Source organism: Rhea pennata, chromosome 1, assembly GCF_028389875.1.
Source record: "Rhea pennata isolate bPtePen1 chromosome 1, bPtePen1.pri, whole genome shotgun sequence".
Classification (NCBI taxonomy): Eukaryota; Metazoa; Chordata; class Aves; order Rheiformes; family Rheidae; genus Rhea; species Rhea pennata.
Genome location: NC_084663.1, coordinates 184,290,660 through 184,310,475, shown reverse-complemented (window position 1 = coordinate 184,310,475; position 19,816 = coordinate 184,290,660). Strand labels below are relative to the sequence as shown.

The 19,816-nt window shown below is 42.2% G+C and overlaps 1 long non-coding RNA gene across 1 annotated transcript in view; it reads right to left on the bottom strand.

The window, feature by feature from the left end:
* Nucleotides 1-3,406: 3,406 nt before the first annotated feature.
* LOC134140735 (uncharacterized) overlaps nucleotides 3,407-19,816 on the bottom strand; it is a 40,739-nt gene continuing 24,329 nt past the window's right edge. Inside the window, exon 3 of the long non-coding RNA XR_009958483.1 lies at nucleotides 3,407-3,455. This is a non-coding gene — a long non-coding RNA (uncharacterized LOC134140735). The remainder of the gene's footprint in view (nucleotides 3,456-19,816) is intronic.

The window sequence follows — 19,816 nt, the reverse complement described above, 5'->3', positions numbered from 1 at the left end:
GAGGGCAGTTGTGTGCAGAAAAAGCTACACCGGCATCATCTCCTCAATGGCACAGGTAGAAATAGGAGAGCAAGAGATGAACCACATTTTTCCTGGATGGTGCTCCGGCGAGAGGAGTGGAGAACAGGAATACTCACACTGATTTGGGGCAGACATCTAATCACCTCCTGGAAGAAAAGGTCTATATGAAGATACTGTGAAGGACAGAAAGCAGACTAGCATCTCATAGCTCCCTGTCTAAGAAAACTTATATTAACACTGCATGAAATGAGTATCCAAGCACAACCCTTAGCCTTGTAGGTGGAAAAGCCTCTCCCCAGCTCCTAATATCCCTAGTCAAAAAAAGAGCTTATTTTTGGAATTCGTGATAGCAAAGTAAATGCTCCCTTTCTCAAAAAAATAAAAGCACCTTTTTCTGGCTTTTCTTTGAACACCTTAAAGTGCAAGAACAGAAACTTACAGTTTTTCTTTTGCTAGTCCTCTCTCCCATATACGAAAAGCACACTGTTCTAGTGTGAAATCCCCTCATGTAACCTGGAGCTCCCACGTGGAAAAGCATTAAGTTTGTTTAGTGTCCTTACAGACAGGATCAAAACCACCACTCTATGGGGAAGGCGGGTAGACTTGGCAGATCTAAACATGTTTACTGCTAAGGCTCCTTTGCATATGAATCCAAGGGATCCTGCCAGCATTCCAAAACTCCTGCAAGGGTAACTTGTTTTCGAGGAGTAAATGGGGACTCAGTTTGCTGTTTTCCAGATGATATTTGATTGTACTTGTGATGTTAAGAGATTTCCCCAGCATCAAACTTGGTGTTGTAATTGATTCCTCTAATAAAATGTCCCCCTTTCCAGGGAAACTATTGGTTTCAACTGACTCATTTTCTTCTAAATGAGAAATAAAAATTGTTCCCTCCCAAATCCTTGGATAATAGGGATAATTTTGTTTTCTAAATAGCAGTTTTCAATTCTCAGGTAAGCAGCTCTGAGGCTTTCATTTCCTAGCTCATAATTTATCATTCTCAGGAGAGTAGAAAGTTCTGGAGAAGAAGATCCATGTGGTGTTTAGTTCTTAAAAAAAAAAGAAAAAAAAAAGTTTTAAAAGCATCTTTTGATCACTCCTAATTGCAACACACTTCTTTTCAGCATCTTTTCTCTGTTCCTATTTTTCCTTATTGTAGAAATACCTTTCCAAATGAAATGATCTGCAGTTCATGAGACTTTCAAAAGGCCTAGATTTATATGAGAAGTGCTCAGGACCATATTTAAAATCAGACCACTTGTAGTTTGTTTTCTTCAAGTCTGGACACACAGCTTCAAAGGCATGAAAAATAACTGATCTTTATATATTATTCCTATACTGTCAGATTAAAGTTTTCCCCCTTTTTATGTTAGGATTCTAGTCTCTATATACAATCTACTTTTTGGAGTGAAGTAAAAATTACACTGCAGGAGTGAATCAGATGTGGCCTCGGAGACTCACCACGCTGCAGTGTGGAAGCTACACAAGAGACACAACTGTGCTACAATGAGCTCCTTTGGCCTCTCCTCATCCTCCACCGCTGCTCCAGCAGTTTCACAGCCTCACACCAAGCCCCTGGGCATGCACATACATCACATAAACATGAGTATGAAGGGTTATGAGGTTATCTAACCCTGACACAGACACTAAGAAAATCAAGTTATTGCTGATATTTGTTGAGATGAGGCCAACATGTCTGACTGCTGCCTCCAAGGAGAAACCTGCAGCAGCAGTGCAAGGAGACAGTAATGGAGGCAATTCAGTTCAGATCTGTTAGGCCCAGAGAAGAAAGCCAACTAGTCTCCTCTGAACCTCCAACCTGAATTATTCTATGATCTTATGATCCTATGAAATTTACTAAGGACCAGCAGCATCCAGATTTTGGACAAAAGCTGAAATTCCAGGGCAATCGCATGCATATGACAACATGTCCATTTCCAGCTCTATATTTATCTCTGTGACCAAGTTCAGTTTCCTCACACACAAAGTGGATCCTGACAGTGTCTATCTTAGCCATAAAGGGACCGGGCAGGTACTACACAATTCCTCAAGCATGACAGGCACAGGACATAGTCATACTGGTAAACAACAAAATACAGAGAGGTGAGGCTTTTTCTTCTCATCTGCTCAGGGGGCTCCTGGGAGTGCATGCCTTCACTACTGTGTTCATCACCTGCCCAGTATGGACCTGCTGGGGGTAGGTGATGGAGCCACCTCACAGATTAGGCACATCCAAGGTCTCAGCAGCCACAGCATTCCTAGGAAGCCCTGCCTGCCTGCCTCATCGACTCCTGGGTTTGCCTGAGGAGCTGCACATCCTGTATGCCATCACAGATTTCAAGTGCTTGCTCCAGGACTTGACCCAGTTGTCATTACTCACAGCCAGTTACTGACACACAGCAGGGAAACACTGCTGTCATGGTGTACCTCCCACTGCGGAGATAGCTCCTGCTCTCTCGCCTTCCTTTGGCTGTATTTGTAAGATCGTCCTGCCACAAACACCCCTAGTGCAGTCTAAGTACTAAGACACAGTCATAAACTGGCATCTATGGTATTTTTGCCTCTTTAGATACTTCAGACAAGGACAACTTATATCCACCTGCTCCCTGGCTCCCTCCAAGCCCTAGTCTCCAGGGCTTGCAATAGCAAGCTGCTGGCTGAAGGCTCATGGATGTGATAAGGAAGGAGGCATTTCTTAACAAACTGTGTTCTCAGTGCTCAAAACAGAGGAATGTCAGTCACTTTCTCAGCTAGATATACCTGCAGCAGAGGTCGGGGATAGGAAGCATGAATAGCAGTTCCTCACTGGGTGATAGATGAAGCCCTACTTTTCTTGTTTTTTTTGGAGGCCAGTGCTACAGATCCAGCCATACCTGTACTCTGTCACTGGAGCTGACTGGCAGTGGCAACATTTGTCACTGTGATTGATCACAGAGGCTCCACATGAGACCTTCAGCATCTTGATTCCTGGCCATCAGATTGGCCTGCACAAGGAAGTTCCTATTTTGCAGACAGTTTCAGTAACATCAATGCCATTTGGCCTTTCAATTTCCATTTATTTATTTATTTTTTTAATGAAAAGGGAATTGGCAAGGAGGACTATTTCTGGTTTATATTCTGGTCTGACTGTGCTAGACAGGCTTGTGTTGTTGAGGAACCAGTGAGCTATCTTTAAGATTATGGTGTGCTTCTGCCACTGTGTTATGTAGATGCAATTTATTCACTCCAAAAGGAGATGTGACCATTCCTCTACCAGTCAGGATATGTGGGCATACAAGTGATGCCAGCATGGCTGTTTCAGACAATGATCATGCAGCTGTAGCAATATATTTTGTATCCAGCACTCACCTGCAATACTTCACCACAGTGGGTCCTGAAGATGAAGGGCCTCTCAAGAGTGTTCCAGCCATGTGTGTGCAGCTGCAGAATCTGATCTGCTGACAGAACAAATTTCAATAGTGCTTGTGTACGGTGCAAGGGGGAACGTAGTCCTACAAAATGCTTTTTGGAAGCTGAAGTCCAATAACACACTCTACAGCCTCTGACTACCAGCAAGTACAGGGCTCTTTCCACAGAAAGCCTCATGCATGTACTGCATGAGTCTGCCTTCAAGTCAATGATTAGAAGATAGACTTGCACTTCTTTCACTAATGTTAACCTATATGTTGTTTGCAGTTGGTTTTGAAACCTAAACTCATTTCTAAAAGGGAATGGATCTTCGAGGATGTGAATTTTCCTCTGCTTCTTGTTGGGATTGCTCCAGTTTTGAGAACTGCAGCTGCAGGTGGGATTTCTGCGTTTAACGTAAGAAACAGCAGTGCCTTCAGATATTGCCCATACAGGAGTCTCTCATCTCCCAGATGTGGTAGTGTTTTCCTTCCATGGATGTTGCTGAGACTTAAAATATACTCATCACTTTGAATCTCCAGACAGAAATAATCTTAAATTTCTTTCACAGCAGAATATCTCACTGCTTGGGACAACAGCAAAAGAAGCAGATGATTCATCAACACCTCCTATTTTGTCTCCATGTAAAAATTTGTGCATGGACTCGCACAGCTGCCAAGTGACTGGAGAGAAATATGGAGAGATTTTGAGGGTAGATCTTGTCAGATCTCTTGAATATGGCAGACCTGTTCTGGCTTAGACTGATATTACCAGCTTTCCAGTGACATTTTCTTAGGAATATTCTATCGACTCTATAGAGCGCCTGAGTATGCTAGTGAAATGACAGTCATTGCTCAGCCCAAATAAATTTTTATCATCAAGCCCCTTTGAGCTTTAGAATCAAGTCATTGCAAATGTGCCCGCAGGGCAGAGGAGTGTGGAAAGGGGAAGCATGTGTGATAACTTGCTTTAGTGGCTGGCAACCACCTTATTGAAAGATAATTTCCCCCGATAGAATCTCTCCTAGGTAAGGTAGACCTGAGGAAAAGAGTTTATTTTTTTCAGAATTTCATTTTGTAGCTTTACAACTGTAAATTGCAACTCCTTGGAGAGTTTGTGTGGAGGGTGTGGAAACCAGTATTACAAGGCAGGAGGTTAATATTGCTGTTTTATTTATTGCACGTTTAAGGTGAGATATCTAACATAGAGTGGCCTTAACTGGTATGCTGAAGAGTCAGTACAAAGAACAGTCCCTGAGCAGACACTGGCTTCCCACTCTGAGACACATAAATAGTTAGCTGGGTCTCCTGTCATGTGCATGAGTGGAAGATGGGATAGCCCTATCTTGCTTTAATCTCAGTGTTTCCTGAAAAGAGTAATAATAGTGGTTGCTGACTCTGTATCTTCATTACACCACAAGCCAAACAGTACAAAAATCCCAGTGCCTGTGAATAAAAATGATTATTGTGGAGTTTTTGCGCATTTATTGAATACCTACAAGACATGGCTAAATGAGCCCAGGAAAGCTCTAAAATGAGAAGATAAATAATAAGAAAGTAAAACTTATTCTGAAGTAAAACTCTTTATTAAGCCCATTTAGTCACTTTGGAGGCCTGTTTCTTGAATGTTTGGGTGACTAGAATAACACTTAGCAGATTCATTCATTGTATCAAATCCAGGTGTTTGCTGAAAGCCAACACTTAACCATGTAAATGAACATTTTTTTGCTCAAGGTAAATTCCAGCAGCTACTCACGTGCACCAGCAGCTGCTTTGCATCTGTAAATACTCTTTGCTTTCACCTAAACAAGTTTTTGCATGTGCATCAAGTGTGTCTGTATATGAAAATGTAATCTGTAAATATTTACCTTATCTTTTAATAGCTTATATTCACCCTTCAAAAAGCATTACCATTGCAGCAACTGGCTCAAGACTGATGAAGACTTAGGCTGAGATTTCACAGATATTTCTCTGTTGGGCCAGTGCCAGCTTAAACTATTAATACCTCAAGTGAAGGAATACTCCCTTCTTATCAAAGTGTCTTTATCAATTATCTTATCATTTCTTTTTTGTCTTCAGCCATGTAAACATCTCCAATTAGGCTCAAATAATGTAGACTGTGCTCTTCGTGGAGGCCAGAAATTGAATCACAGCTCAACAACTTTAATTTTCATATCACTGTATCATAGTTGCCTCTAATTCCTGGATATGAAAATTGGTGCAGCTAGAACTTAGCTGACTTCTCAAACTCATGCAGTAAGGCAGTGACAAAGATGATAAAACCTTTTGTTTCTTGACTCACTAAAGAAACCCAAACCCTTCTCTAAAGTTTTACCTTAGGGTGATGGCCTTAGCAGTCAAGATGATGTCCTTGAAGCTGTTTTGTTGTATTTGTAGCCAAGTTGTCCTCAGCATGCCAGTTCATCATTCATGTTAGATCAGTGAAACATGGAGGGTTCCACATTTTCCTGCAGTTTTCTTCAGAGTAACAAATGGTTAGGGCCAGTTCCAGCTATGCCAGATGGTGCTGCACATGGACATTCATCTATGGTTATCAGCAGGTACCTCGCTGCCCAGCACAGGTCTGCTACTGTGAGCAGGTTACATCTGAAGCAATTACACATTGCCAGCCTGTTTGCAGAGATCTGTAACCTGGTACAGCTCAGTGCCCACAGGCTCTGTTGCATGTGTTTCACTCAGAATTCAGGTGAGACCCATCCAAAGCAATCGGTATTTAAACTGTTGCTCTGACTGACCACAGACTGTCAATTTATGTGTGTGTGTATGCAGGGAATTTATTTACTACTTAGAGAGAAATGAAACTAATTGAAATAGCTGTTATATCTGTAAGTCACTTTTTTTCCATAATGGGCCCAAGGCCAAGTCTTTTGTGAGAATGTCACCTGTGAAATCTCAGTGGTGTCAGGCTAGAGCCATCATGCTTGGGACATCATCAAATTGTCCCTGATATGGCCTTCCTTTGGCCATGATGACAGGAAAACTTTGAGCAGCAGAGGTGGTAAATTCATACATACCATATAGTTTTTATTATATCATTACCAGCTCCAAGTTGAAGTCCCATCCCACACAGACCTGTGGGATGATTCCTTTCAGTTTGCTGCCAAAGGTGCCAGCAGAAGCTTAAACTCCTGCTAGAAACACAGATAGCAGTCCTGTCCCCTTACCGTCATTCTCCTAAGTAAGACCAGCCAGAGTCTTTTGGGTTTGCCACAGCAATCACACTCCCAGGCTGACGATTTTCCTAAGTCAGAAAACAGGCTTTCTGCTCTTCTGGCTTTGTCCCAGCTTGGGTATTCATAACGGCACCACTCCCACTAGTATTCTGTACAAGGACACAAAAGGTGCTTTGCTGTAGCTTGGCACTGTCTGAGGCTGCCTGGGACCTCTCTGTCTCTCTGAAGTCACCAACTGCTCCCTCCAGCAGCAGAGTTTGTGAGTAGTCTCAGATGCTTTCACCATGACACTCCCAGCCTCTGAATTTTACCCCATATCTATTATTTCAACTTTCGGAGACATCAGTCCTCACAAATATTGCCAGTTCCTAACATCTTCTCCTCTGAATTTTTAGTCCTTGCACCATTGATACAAATATTAAGCACATTTTTTTTGCCGCAACCCATTGTCACCTCCTCAATGGCCAATTTGTTCCTTACCTTGTGGTGGGACAAAAGCTTCCTGAGCAGATCATTATCTGGCTATGAGATATTGTCCTTGTGTAGAAGGCACTTTTATCAGGCACTTTTACTGCTAGAAGTAATTCTTGTTCTTTGCTCTTTGGGGCACTCTGCAAGGGTGGCTGTCTTTTGAAATAGGCTGATGAATGATGTTGAAGGTTATTTGTGAGACTTGAGGTTTACTGTAATGCTGTTTTTTGAGAAGGATAATTTCTCTAAGAGTCTGATCCTAGCTTTGGTTTCATTGTTCTGCTATTTTAAACAATGACAATGGGCTCCCAGAGAAGATGATGGACTTCGTTCTCCCTGTTATTCATTGCCACTAATAAATACCAAATGGCAAATAGCAGCTAATGAAGAATACCCTGCCCTACTCCAGATTGTGAGATCCTCCAGGGAATGCCACTGCTGGCTCCTAAAGTGAAACATTAATCATTGTAAGAAAGAGTTTGTGTCAGCCATCCTGGGCTTCCTCATGTAAATAAAGAGCAGCCAGACTGAAAGCAGTAGGCACACAGCCATGACCTGAGGATAGAGGGTGGCCCTGCAAGGAAGCTGTGGCACAGCTGGCAGAGCTATGGTGAAACTGAGGACCAGCTCGGTATTGTGGCTTCAAGTGAGGAGAGAGTTCAGGGCTGCACGCTGCAATGCATAAATAAAAATGAGCCAACCTTCACTAGGGAACACATGACCATGCAGCATGTTTAGTGAGTCAGATAAATTCCTAGAAAGAAAGGGAAAAAAAGAATAAAAATCTGTTGACATGATTCCTTAATTAGCCAGCTTTTGCTTCCTTCACACAGAAAGTAATTAAACCAGCACCGGGAAAGGCTGTTCTGACATCTCCCAAAAATAAGAAAGAACAAAGAAAAGCTGCCCTCTTCCCCATCCTCTGCAGAGCCTCAGCATTGCTCCCTGATGTTGGAAACAAAAACAACACTCTCAGGAGCTCAGCCACACCAAGACGCCGCCAGCCTGATTTGTGCACTGGCTCACAGGCGATCTGGCAGAGCCTGTCCTTCTGACAGGCCTGGGAGGCTCGGCGCGTTGTGTCAGGTGGCGTAGCGAGGTGTAGCACTGTGCTACAGGGTGATCCCTGAGGCTCTCCAGCATGGTCAAGAGCTGACTTAGCGTTAACTCCTGTCCTGAAAACATGGGTCAGGACGCTGTCTTGAGAATGGGGAAATACAAAGACTGCTTTGTATAATACAAAAATAAGGCTGCTTTCCTGCTTCACCTTTCCTACTAGTCCCTTTCCATCTTTTCCTGACTCCAGTGCTGGGAAGGATGAGATAACATTACGCTGCTGACAGGGAATGACCTGGGGCAAGCACGAGTGCCTCCATGCATGCAAGACTATGCTGTTTTTTTGTGATTCACACAAGTGTCAAATGTGACAGTTCCAGCTGAGACTGTGGAATCCTCTTAAATTGTTACTGTGACTTAAAGTTCAAAAGATCAAGATAAATTGTTAATAGAAATATTATTTTTGCCTATTTTGTTAAATGTTCCCAGTTCAGCACATGAAGCTGGTGGAGTGGCTGCAGCCTGCTTTTTCGGCAGCCCCTTCAAAGTGAAACCAATAGCCTATTTGTTTTAGGATGTCATCTCACAGGCAAGCTGGCCAGTTGTTCTTACACTGTAGATAGCAAAGAAGGATGAAGGGAAAATGGTAGAGTTTCACCAAACCAGTTTGATGTCTGCTTTAGTCCTTGGATTTCTCTGCAGAAAAACATCACCTAGAAGCCTGACATTGAGGATATCTGACCAAAACCTTGTGTGCTATTGAGTTTGATATGGGATTTGAAGCACTTCAAGGCATTACCTTGGCTCCTGAAAGGCAGAATGGGACAGTCTGCAACAAATCATAACCTCCTGATAGGGGCTGCAAAATATTCAAAGAATTTGAAAGCAATGTAAATCCCACCAAATTTCAGACCAACTGGCAATGCAGGAATGTAACATTTTTGTCGAGCTTCTGATCAGACAGCCACTCGATTTTGGCTCCAGAAACAGATTCCTCCCTGTGGTCTTGCCATTGGTTAGTTTGGGGAAAGCTGGCTCCCCCTTCTCTGCCCCCATCTCCCCAAGGCCCATTTTGCCTCTCAATCCCTGCTGACTCTAGGTTCTCCAGGGTAGAGGTCATCCTCTATATATTCTAATACAATAACCCAAATAGTGCTGAGTGGGGCTTCTGTATGCTATTAGAACATAATAAGAATAAAATAAGAATTATAAATATGAGTGACAGAAAACAGAGCTAGAAGAGACCTTGGGAGGTCATTTGGTCCATGTGCCTGTTCCACGGTGGATCAACAGTGTGAGATTCTGGCCTGAACTGTTCTGGACCTCCCTCATTTCCTGCTCTGATACCACAGTGGAGGCTACACAGTTATCCTTGACGCATATTCCATGGCCTCACTATTTTTACCATGAGAAAGATTTCCCTAGTATCCAAGCAAAATCTCTCTTACAATGGTTAAAGGCCCCTTCCATCTTGTTCTGTCCTCTGTGGACATGGAGAGCATGTCCTTCTTTGAGGTAGCGATCTTTTTTCTATATGAAAACTGCTGTTATATCCCTCTTTTCCCACTTGGTCTTTTCTCTCTTAGATTAAAAAATCCCAGTGACCTCAGTGTTTCCTCACTGGTATCCACTGGTGCTGAAAGCAGCAAAGTTTTGACAATAAGTTTGGTAAAGCACTGATTAGGAAGGTACCTGTGAATATCCACATAAATAGTCAGAGAAATGTCCAGCCCAGCAAGCAGACGTAGCTAAACGCAATACTTTCACACACTTGTTGAAATCCAGCAGTGTCTGGCTTCACACACGCCCCAAACCCACAGTGAAACTTAGCCACTCAGACCTCACAGAAAGTTTGCACAGATGTATGCAAATCTGCTGGCTTCATGCTGCTTTGCACAGTGGCAGTTGGATGTGGGCGTGATGCCTGGCTAGGAAAGGCGAGAGAATGGCAGCCGCTTTGCACCTGGATGAGGAGACACGGTCCTAGCTAAGCCTGCCATTCGAGTTGCCTGGGGCCAGCCAGCAAGAATAGGACAGAGGCAGGTTTGAAGGGCAAAGCAGTAGTAATGTGAGGGGGGAAATGCTGCCCAGATCTAGCAGGAAAGCTATGGAAAGAGCTGTAAGACATCTATCTTTTTAGGTCGTTGAATTGTGAAGGGCATTGAGGACTGCCCTGGTTTCCGAGCAGAGGTGCTTAGCTGGATGAAGAACCCCATTTCGCTTCTTCCCCCAGTGCACATGGTGCCCGCATGGCCTATTCACCCCAAATTTGAAACGGTGATAAAGCCATGGTGCCTCATACCATGAGCTGTGACAACCTGCAGTGGTTTCCTTCTCCTGTCTTCCTTGGTAGTGGCAGACTCCATGCCTGTGAAAGCTTGGGAGAAACTAGGAATGAGGCAAAACAGTTCTGTTGCCAGGTGAGGGAAAACACAGTCAACTATCAATGTAACATTCAAAGAATACCTAAAAGTCATCATTAAAATATTCTTGTTTACCTGACCCTAAGACCCAGGAGCTACAAGACACTCTCTGAAATTTGAGAAAATCACCACTTTAACACTACTGGAAATGACTTACAGTCAATTCAGAGTTACACATAGGCAATCCATTACACAGTGAGCTTTGAGAGTCCAGGTCCTCTCCTGAACAATAACAGCATCTAAATGAGTCCTAGGGCCCAGGATACATTTCGAATTGTCTAAATTGTCTACAGGAATGTTTTCCAGTCATATCATTTTAAGACTATGTCATTAGCTACTACTGGACAGCAGCTTGTAAAACTAAAATGTTCTGAGCTGGTATGTAAGGCATACTCCTTTTTTCTCTCCTTTATCCCGAATAAATTGTGTAAAATCTGACTGCATTCACCACACTTTCAAATAGAATGTCATTTTACTGCCTACTTTTCATAGTTCTTATCCAAGCATTACATCTCACATATTAAGTGTAATCCAGTTAGCTAGAACAAAACTGCACTGTGGAAGTCATGTGTTAAGCAGAAGTCCTGACTGATGAACAGCATAAGAGTCTTTGATTTCTTTCAGAGTCATGATCACTTTTGACCTTCTCTCAGTGTGGCTTTCAGTTACACTGGATTTTCAAGTTAAAAATCGGTACTATCAGAGAAACACCAGATGGAAGACTATTTGTTTTTACCTTCCTCTGAATGCCCTATCAAGTAGTTAATTCAAGTGAGCTACTACTCAAAATCCAGACAAACAAGATAACCGCACGCGCAAATCCTGTTTGTGCTGTTGAGCTCCCTCATTCTAAATATAGCCTGGTGGAGGAGTCCTGACCGAAAGCACAGCGGAGTCCTCCGCTTATCTGCACAGTGGCCCTGGCCCCTGCAGGAGCAATAAAATGTTTTCCTTGAGTTGTTCCACCCTACTCAGATGTAAGAGTACAAAACAGTTCAAACAGTCAAAGGAGTTGCTTACGCTTCCCTTGAAGTCAAGGGGAAAGAGGGAGGGACTCATCAAAGGTGAGTCATCCTACTCCTCTTAGGCTAGATACTTTTCTAAGGATGGGGAGAATCATTCTCAGGGGGTGCCTCCCTCTCTGGTGACTCTCTGGTGACGTATCCAGCTTCTCCTCTTTCAGCAAGGAGAGGTTTCCACCTCCCCACTGGCACCAGGCCTGGGGAGCAACATTCCTGAGCTGCAAACTCTCTTCTCACTCACTCCATTTTGAACCTGGAATTGTGCCATGAAAATCAAAGGCTCATTTTTGCTGGGGTGTTCCAGCTGTTTAACACAAATCCTCCATCCAGAGCAGCCTTACTCCAGAGGAGAGGACCGCTGAATCTGACTGAGTAGAGTGATTCATGCTAGCATAATTTTGACCCAGTGGGCCCAAATTCTCTGTGATCTTTCCTTTTTTGTAGCCATTTTTGCATAACATGAAGTATTCCCTTGGGAAACTCATTCTTCTGGCTTCTCAGACACTTTGGGTATGGGTATGTATACATTGCCTTGGAAAAACCTCAGGGGATCAACTTCTCAGCAGAAACCAATAGTTTATTTGCACCTGTTTAGCTTTCTTTTTTTTTTTTTTTTTCTTTTTTTTTTATATATAGCATATGACTTCTATACTTTGATTCTGTTCCAGAAAGAGGAAAACCAACTAGAGGCGGCTAAGTTACTATATTTCTTTGTATATCCTCCGAAGAATATTACTATATAATCCCAAAGCCACACAAACAGACCAGCTGTGCAAGAATGGAAATCCTGTTTAGGGCTCAGCTAGGTTCTTTTTCTGATGTCCTCTCTGGGAGATCTTGGAGAAGATTGTTACAATGGCCAGATTTTTGTCTTTTTACAAACATGGCATATCTTGGCTCCATTTCCTCCCTTGCTTATCACTATTTTGTTAGCTTGAAGATAACTTCCAGAAAATCTGCTCTCACCTTAGAGTCTGATCAAAGCAAACTCCCTGTTTTTTAAGAAGTAATTGGGGAAAAGGGTGGGTGTCTTTTTGTCTGGTAACAGTTTATTTTAATCTGAATGTTTTCTCCTTTTGTAATCCATGAGCACTCATGTTTTTAGAAGGCTTGCCAGTTATGATAGGTTTCCTTGACGTTACAGTAACAGACAAGGCTAAACACAGCTGTCTGGTGCCTGCAATCCTTAGGAGTCCTGCAGGACCCGATTAAGTAAAAATAAACTGAACTTTAGACATACTCAAGCCAAGGGCTTCTTCAGCCAAATTCTTTGTAAATAGGCAAAAAGTCAAAGGAGATGTAGTGGGACAGATCATGTCTGGGGTCGTCCAGTAGCTTCACTGAAATTCTGCTGAGGATTCATTTGCTGAATTTGTCCTCTACAGAAATCCTTTTATTAGTAACAGGCAGTAAGTAAATGAGAAGCCAAGACTCAATTCTTACACTTTCATATTCATGAAAATGAATACAGAAGAATTACTAATGGAGAAAGCATGCATCTAAGTGTCAATATAATACTGCATCTGATCTGTTTTCATTAACTCCCAGAGCTGAAACAAACATCTCAGGATAACATGTGCCAAAGCACTTTGAAATATTCAGAAAGCATATGAAGATGAATGCTTGAGAGAAGGAGGATAGACACTATTCTGCAACATCTTTGATTTTCAGTCTATATTTTGATAGTTCATCCAATTTTTAGAGTGGGAAGATTGAGCACAGCTGAGTCATAAGCTGGAAGGGCATCCCAGACATTGATTATTATTCCAGCATGACACCGATGGAAAGTGTGTCCAAAACTCCAGCAACTTAAAAAGCCCCACTTGTCTTTACAGGTATATTATAGGGGTTTGTTACCATTTAACTACAGTTCTAAGGCTTAACTTGCAGTACTGAAGAGGGAGAGAGTGTACTCCAGATGGTACTTCAGAAGAGGAGCTTAACTTAGATGCTCTACAGTTATATCTCTATTCCTCTACCTGGGCCTACTTCCAAGTTCTTCACCTGGATGCACACCTCAGACCTGGCCCACGGTGCACAAACCCTGCTCCTTTCTGTCCCCCAGCTTTCCATAGAAAAGCAATCCAAACCAGAAGACAGAAGCAGTGTGCTGTGAACGGGCCCTAGTCAGGCTGGCTGATGGAGTCCAGGGGGTACTGTCCCATACACTCATCTGTAAGTCTGGCTTTGGAGCTGGTGTCTGGAGAAGCTTCTCCACCTTCACTAGCAAGAGAAGGGACTATGCTCCTATGTGCTAATGTCGGATGACGTGAATATCCTGCACATCCTTCTGGCACAAATGTAAATGACTATCTGAAACCCTACAAAGGCCCTTAAAATGATCCTAACAAATGTGTCACTTTAGCCCTTTATGAAGGCTAGAGTGACAGCTGCAGAAAAGCATTGCAACACAGTGTCATATCAGGGAATGAAGTCAGAGACATTAAAGAAGGACAAATGATGAATTAGGAAAGCTTTAGGAACTGTTCCAAGCATCAAGCTCTTGTTTTTTTTCCAAATGTACCACATCATAGGAAAGAGGCATGTTTCTGTAATGTTTCTCCTGGAGAAATTAGAATTAAATGTTATTCTTAGGAATAGTGTATGCAGGTGTTCACCAGATATTAACAAATGCTTAACTATTAATTGCATGAGTGGTAGTTTCTACAGCAAACATTTCATCTTCTAATTCATACAGCACCTCTCCTATTGCCTTTCTACTTTTTTAAAAAAAGAATTAATGTGTCAGTAATGCAAAAAACATACTATGCACAACTTTTGCAAATGGATATTCTCTCAAAATAGCACCACATATTGCACATGCACTTCTTCTAAAAGCTCCTAGATGCTTTGGGACAACCCTCATCAGGGAGTAAACCATAGCAAAACTATGATTTAGGTGACCAGTATCAGACTTGATTTTCTTATCACTGAATACTCAAATAAATAATTGCAGCAAAAAAACTAGGAGAAATCAGGAGAATGAATTATATTCCCACACACCAGTCAATGAGTCATTCTGAACAACACAGAGGGCTGGTTAAATTCATCTAAGACAGGTCTCTGTGTACAGCTCTCAGCAACCTTTTGTCATAACAGCACAACAGGCTGATGTCAGTCGCATGAATGCACACACACACACACACACACTTTTCTCTCCCTTCTCACAGATGAAAGTCTTATTCCTAATAAATATTGGCATTTTGGAGACAATTTATACCTGCTTTCATTGCTACTGTGTTACTTCTTAGAGCCAGGTAAATTTAGAAGGATATATCATGGCAATATTTTGAAGGGCACACTGTGTTTCTAAAAAGTGTTTTTTGATTAAAAATGCATTAGAAAACACTGAGGTACATATCAATATTATAGTAGGCACTTGAGCTTTATTTTCCTAAGATTGATCTTGCTCCTGGGTAAAGTCTGCCTCAGTAAATGCCAGCTGTTCGATTTTGTTTTCTTAATTCCCTGTGCCAATGTTGAAAAAAAATCTACTTAAGACTATGGCAGTGTAGCCTTCCTCTATAGGAACAGATCTGTATATTTTGTAGTGTGAGCAGAAAATACAAGATTGATATTATTCTCTCATGTTCAAAGAAACATCTTTAATCAAAAGATTTACCGGATTCACTGCTAGTTTGTCATCACTGAATGTAGAGGAGTTGCACCTTCTTGTATCTGAGTTGAATTTATTCCTACACATTAATATGAATAAACAGAGCATCTGCAGTTGCTCCAGATACACTGAAATGACATGGCCTATCAATCTTCATGCTTCAGGGTGTATAATCTGATAACCAGCTGAGGTCAGGGAGAAATTTCCCCCATTGGTATAATATTGACTAATTGGATTCATTAGAAGCCTTTTATGTCTTTCTCTAAAAAATCTTGCATTAGCCACTAGATGGACCAGTGGCGTGTTCTGGCATGGCAATTCCTGTGTATCTAATCTGCAAAACAGTTGGCAATGGGTGGTGCAGCTCCCGTTTAAAATACTGTTGAAGCAGCAGCACACCAGATGGGACTTTTTCTATATCCCCATGGTGGCAGAAAACCCTCCAGATGAGACCTTAGTCAGGAGGTGGTGAAGAAGAGGAGGCTTTTTACCACCACAAATGTGTCTGTAGAATATCTGATTTACAGTGTCTGAAATGGAAGTACACGTCATCTGACCTGACGTCCGGGATAGAGCAGGGTAGAGGGTAGGGCAGGGTAGGTAGGGTCGGGTTGGGTAAGATAGGATAGGTCTGAAAGCTGTGTAGAGGAACAAGAATCCTAAAACTGGAGATGAGTCAATGCCTGTCTGTGAAGTGCTGGCTTGTCTGTTGCCAAACTATCATCTCCTTTACTTCTACCTCAGAGGAAGAAAACAGATGAGTGGGTTGGAGTGAAATAAAGAGTAAAAACAGATCTCTATGATCAACTTTGTTCAAAGAACAATAAAAGCCCTTAGGAGATTAAAGAAAGCAAAAGTACCTTAACATTTCCCTAACGGCACTTTCCTCAGAAGCAGAAGCTGTATTCACCAACTAGACTCAAGGTGGCTGTGTGATTACCAGTGAAGGGGAGCAGAGGCCTTGTGCGATGCAGTTAGGAAGGTTATTCAGAGAACAATTTCACTGGTAAGATGAGGCACATTAGAAACAGATTCTCCTAAACTACAAAAATTAGAAGAGAGAGAGAGAGAGAGACTGCTGTTCCCCAGCTTGCTGAGTCACTTTTCTAGGTATATTTTCCTTCCAAGGCTATTCTTGCTAATACGCTACACTTCAGTGACATTTGAGGCTCAAAATGGAACAACCACCTTGTTCGTTTGGCTGCTTGCCAGAGTAGCTGGAGACTTCTGGACTGTGGGCTGATGATGGCTTCCTCGATTAAATGAAAAGGTACTTTAATTCTGTCCCCAGGAGAAGAGAAGGTTGCAAAGCAGCGTCTTCACATCACTTTATGTGGAAAATACAAGCACTCAGATAGGATTAAAAATAGTGTGCTTGGTTTCCCTCTAGATTAATCATCCCCAGTGAACTTATCAACTGGAACAAGTGTTTCAGCTACTCAAGTAAGTTCTCAGTAGAAAAACATGTCTGTCATGAATCATATACATAAACTGCCCAATAACCACTGAAATAAACACTGGTTTAGAGTCCTTCTGTTGCCTCTGTTTATCTCTGAAGAGCAAAACTGTTGACAATTGTCTTGCCATTGCAATGCATAGCAATGTTCAGGCTCCTGAGCTAGTCCCAGGCAGCTACAGTTCTAGCAAGTCTTCTTTTCCTCATTTGAGCTATGTCCTCGTATCTGTGAAAAATTCTGGAAAGCTTTGAGGAAATCCTTCTTAAAAATTGGTTCCCACTCTTATTTATGCTAAAATCCATTTCTCATCTACTAGATGGATGGCAGGTGAGGGTGGCTCACAAGCAGCCCAGATAAACCTCCCAAACAGAATTTGCCCCATATATAACATGCCAGGGATTGCATAGGGCTGCTAGTTTTTTTTTTTTTTTTTTTTTTTTTTTGTCTCTCTCTTGGTGCAGAATATAAGCCAGAAAACTCAACATCTCTTTGTCTTACCTGCACCAATGCCAACCTAGCAAAAAAACAAACAGGATCTATACCAGACTCCTTCTCTTCCTATTGGCTCTCCAAGGAAGGTATTAGGCAACCTGTGGCTCTCAGGCATTGGAAGATTTTTGTGTAAAGAGCATAGCAAGGTGAGGCATCCCCAACAAACTGAAGAGAATAAACTGGCCTTCCTACACCTGAGACTCAAACCCAGTAATTTTCTTTTTACTGGCGCAGGCTGTAAACCTAGGCAGAGAGTGAGTGAGAAAGGAGCTGCCCGTCACTCACAGCAGTTCTTTTGAAATCACCTTTGCAGTCTGCTTTCCTTCAGGTGAGTGTGAAGCTATCACTGAACACAAGCGACCTCCAGGCATCATAATCAACATGTTGTGGACAGCAGGGGCAGCTGCAATATTCCTTCCCAGTCCATGCAGGTGTGGTTCAGAGGAGATCATATGGTGATGGCTATTATCAGTCGAGCGAAAGCACTGCACAGCAGCCTGTAGCCAGCCAGGAAGTTCTCTAGTTCTCTCTCTAGGTGCAAAGGAGGTGGTACATGTCTGGGCTCAGAGACTACACTGTGCATGTAGCTGATGTTGACTGGTACGAATAATTACTGACTCATCAGCTTCCATTGCCTTTCAGTTTGTTTCTGGGCAGGAGTTTGCCTGCCAGGCTGACAGCCTGGGAGATGCAAATCCTGTATTTCTCCACAGGAATTGGAAGCCAGCAAGGTGTTGGCTGTTTTGGTCTCCCTCTTGATCTCCTTCACCTGACCTGAAAAGGACCACCAGGAGAGAGGTAAAGTTCACAGTTTTCATGGTGTCAAAGCTGACACCACTGCTTTCCATCCAATTTCTGATTTAAAGAGGGATTTTCTTTCCAAATCCTTAGTTCTTAGGCATATGAAAATGAAGATTTGGGGCTTTTTAAAAATACATGTGTAGTTAAAATGATTTGGTACAATCCAACTCTTAATTCTGGCAAAGACGTGGGAAGTGGGGAGGAGAGAGAGGACAATGAATTTATAATGTTGCTTTTAGTGAGGTGTAAATTTACCACTCAGACTCCCACCCATTACACCACAGACAGGAAACCAGCTGGTTGAGGGAGCAGTGAGTTTGTTGTTCCTCCTTGCCCAATCACTGTGTGTGTTATTTATTTCACAGGCCTAACCATGACTGGTGTAATTTTTAAATCTGCCTCTTGCCTTTTCATGTTTTCAGATCAGCTATGCATTTCATCATCCTCCTGCCCACCAGCAATCATAAAATATGAGCCTTTGTGGGAAAGCAGAGACGTAGAAAGGGTTTCTTATGAAACTGTGGCTGGGATTGTTCCAGACACCTCAGGCCAGCTGCTCTCCAGGCAGCAGCTTTGTGATACAAGGGACAGTAAACATCAGCCTCGGAAAGTCAGACGGTTGGGCTTTTTGGCTTCAGGCCCACCAAACAAGCTCTCCTGACTACTGAGGCATGGCTAGAAAAATAAAAGACTCTTTAGTGATGATATCTTTGGATGCTGCTGTGCAGTACAGCTGGAATCAGTCCAGGATATCCTTACCTGCTTTGCATCTTAGGCCATAAAGCAAATCCAAACACATCACTCCTTTCCCTGTGCTCAGTTTTAATTAAAATATCTCTTTCCTATTAATTCTCTTCTGTCCAACCTTGAACAATGCTACGTTACTGGGCTGCTGCATTGAATATGGTGACTAGAAACAGATCTCACTGATAAAGTGGCAGAAATGGCAAAATTATTTTTTTCCAATATGCAATGTAGAAACTGTATATATTTGCATAAATTCTACTATAGAAATCTTGCATCTAGCACTTTCCTTCTGACTATCTGTAATGTCAGTGAGGTCAGAAGAAGGCAACACTTACTTGCAAGCTGTTTTATATGGATAAGGCAGAACTCAGTATTATTCTTGAGGACTTTACATTCAAGCTATAGAAAAGGCATAGAGGAAGATAACAGTGACAACTACCTTCCAATTAGGGAGAGACTAAATGGGCTGGGGTTTTGCAGCCTAGAAAAAAGTATTGAAATAATACTTGAATTTAAATCTAACATCACGCAGCTTTCCATATAAATCAAAAAATGTACAATTGCTCACTGTAGGGGAGAAGCAGGGGACACTGAATTAAATGACCAGGCAGAACATTTCAAGCAAACCAAAGGGAACACTGTTTCATACAGCCTGTAATTCTGTGACAAGATGCGCTGCCATAGGCTGGTAGGAATGCCAAAAGTATAAATGTCAACAAAATAGACTATGAACAGTAGGCTTATTTATTAGGAAGAGGTGAACTCACCTCAGGAGAGTAGCCTAGACATAATGGCCAGCTCCAGAAGTCCCTAAAACACAGACTGTTAGAGGTTATAATCTCTAATCTAGTATTTCCACCCTCTCCTTGTCCTTTTTTTATATCCCTTTTCAGCAGCTGCTACTGATAACTGTCAAAGACAGGATACTGTCTTGATGTGTTTTCGATTTGACTCGGTGCAGCCACTCTTATGTGATTAATGGACTGGTTTCTCCTTGGAGTGATTCCAGTGTCTTCAATGAATTTGAAGCAGAAATTATTTCCTACGTGTTTGACAATTCCTGCTTTGTTTCCTTTTCAGCATTTCCTAAGGCTTAAAAGCTGCTCTTAGCCTCTGAACTTTTCCTTTGA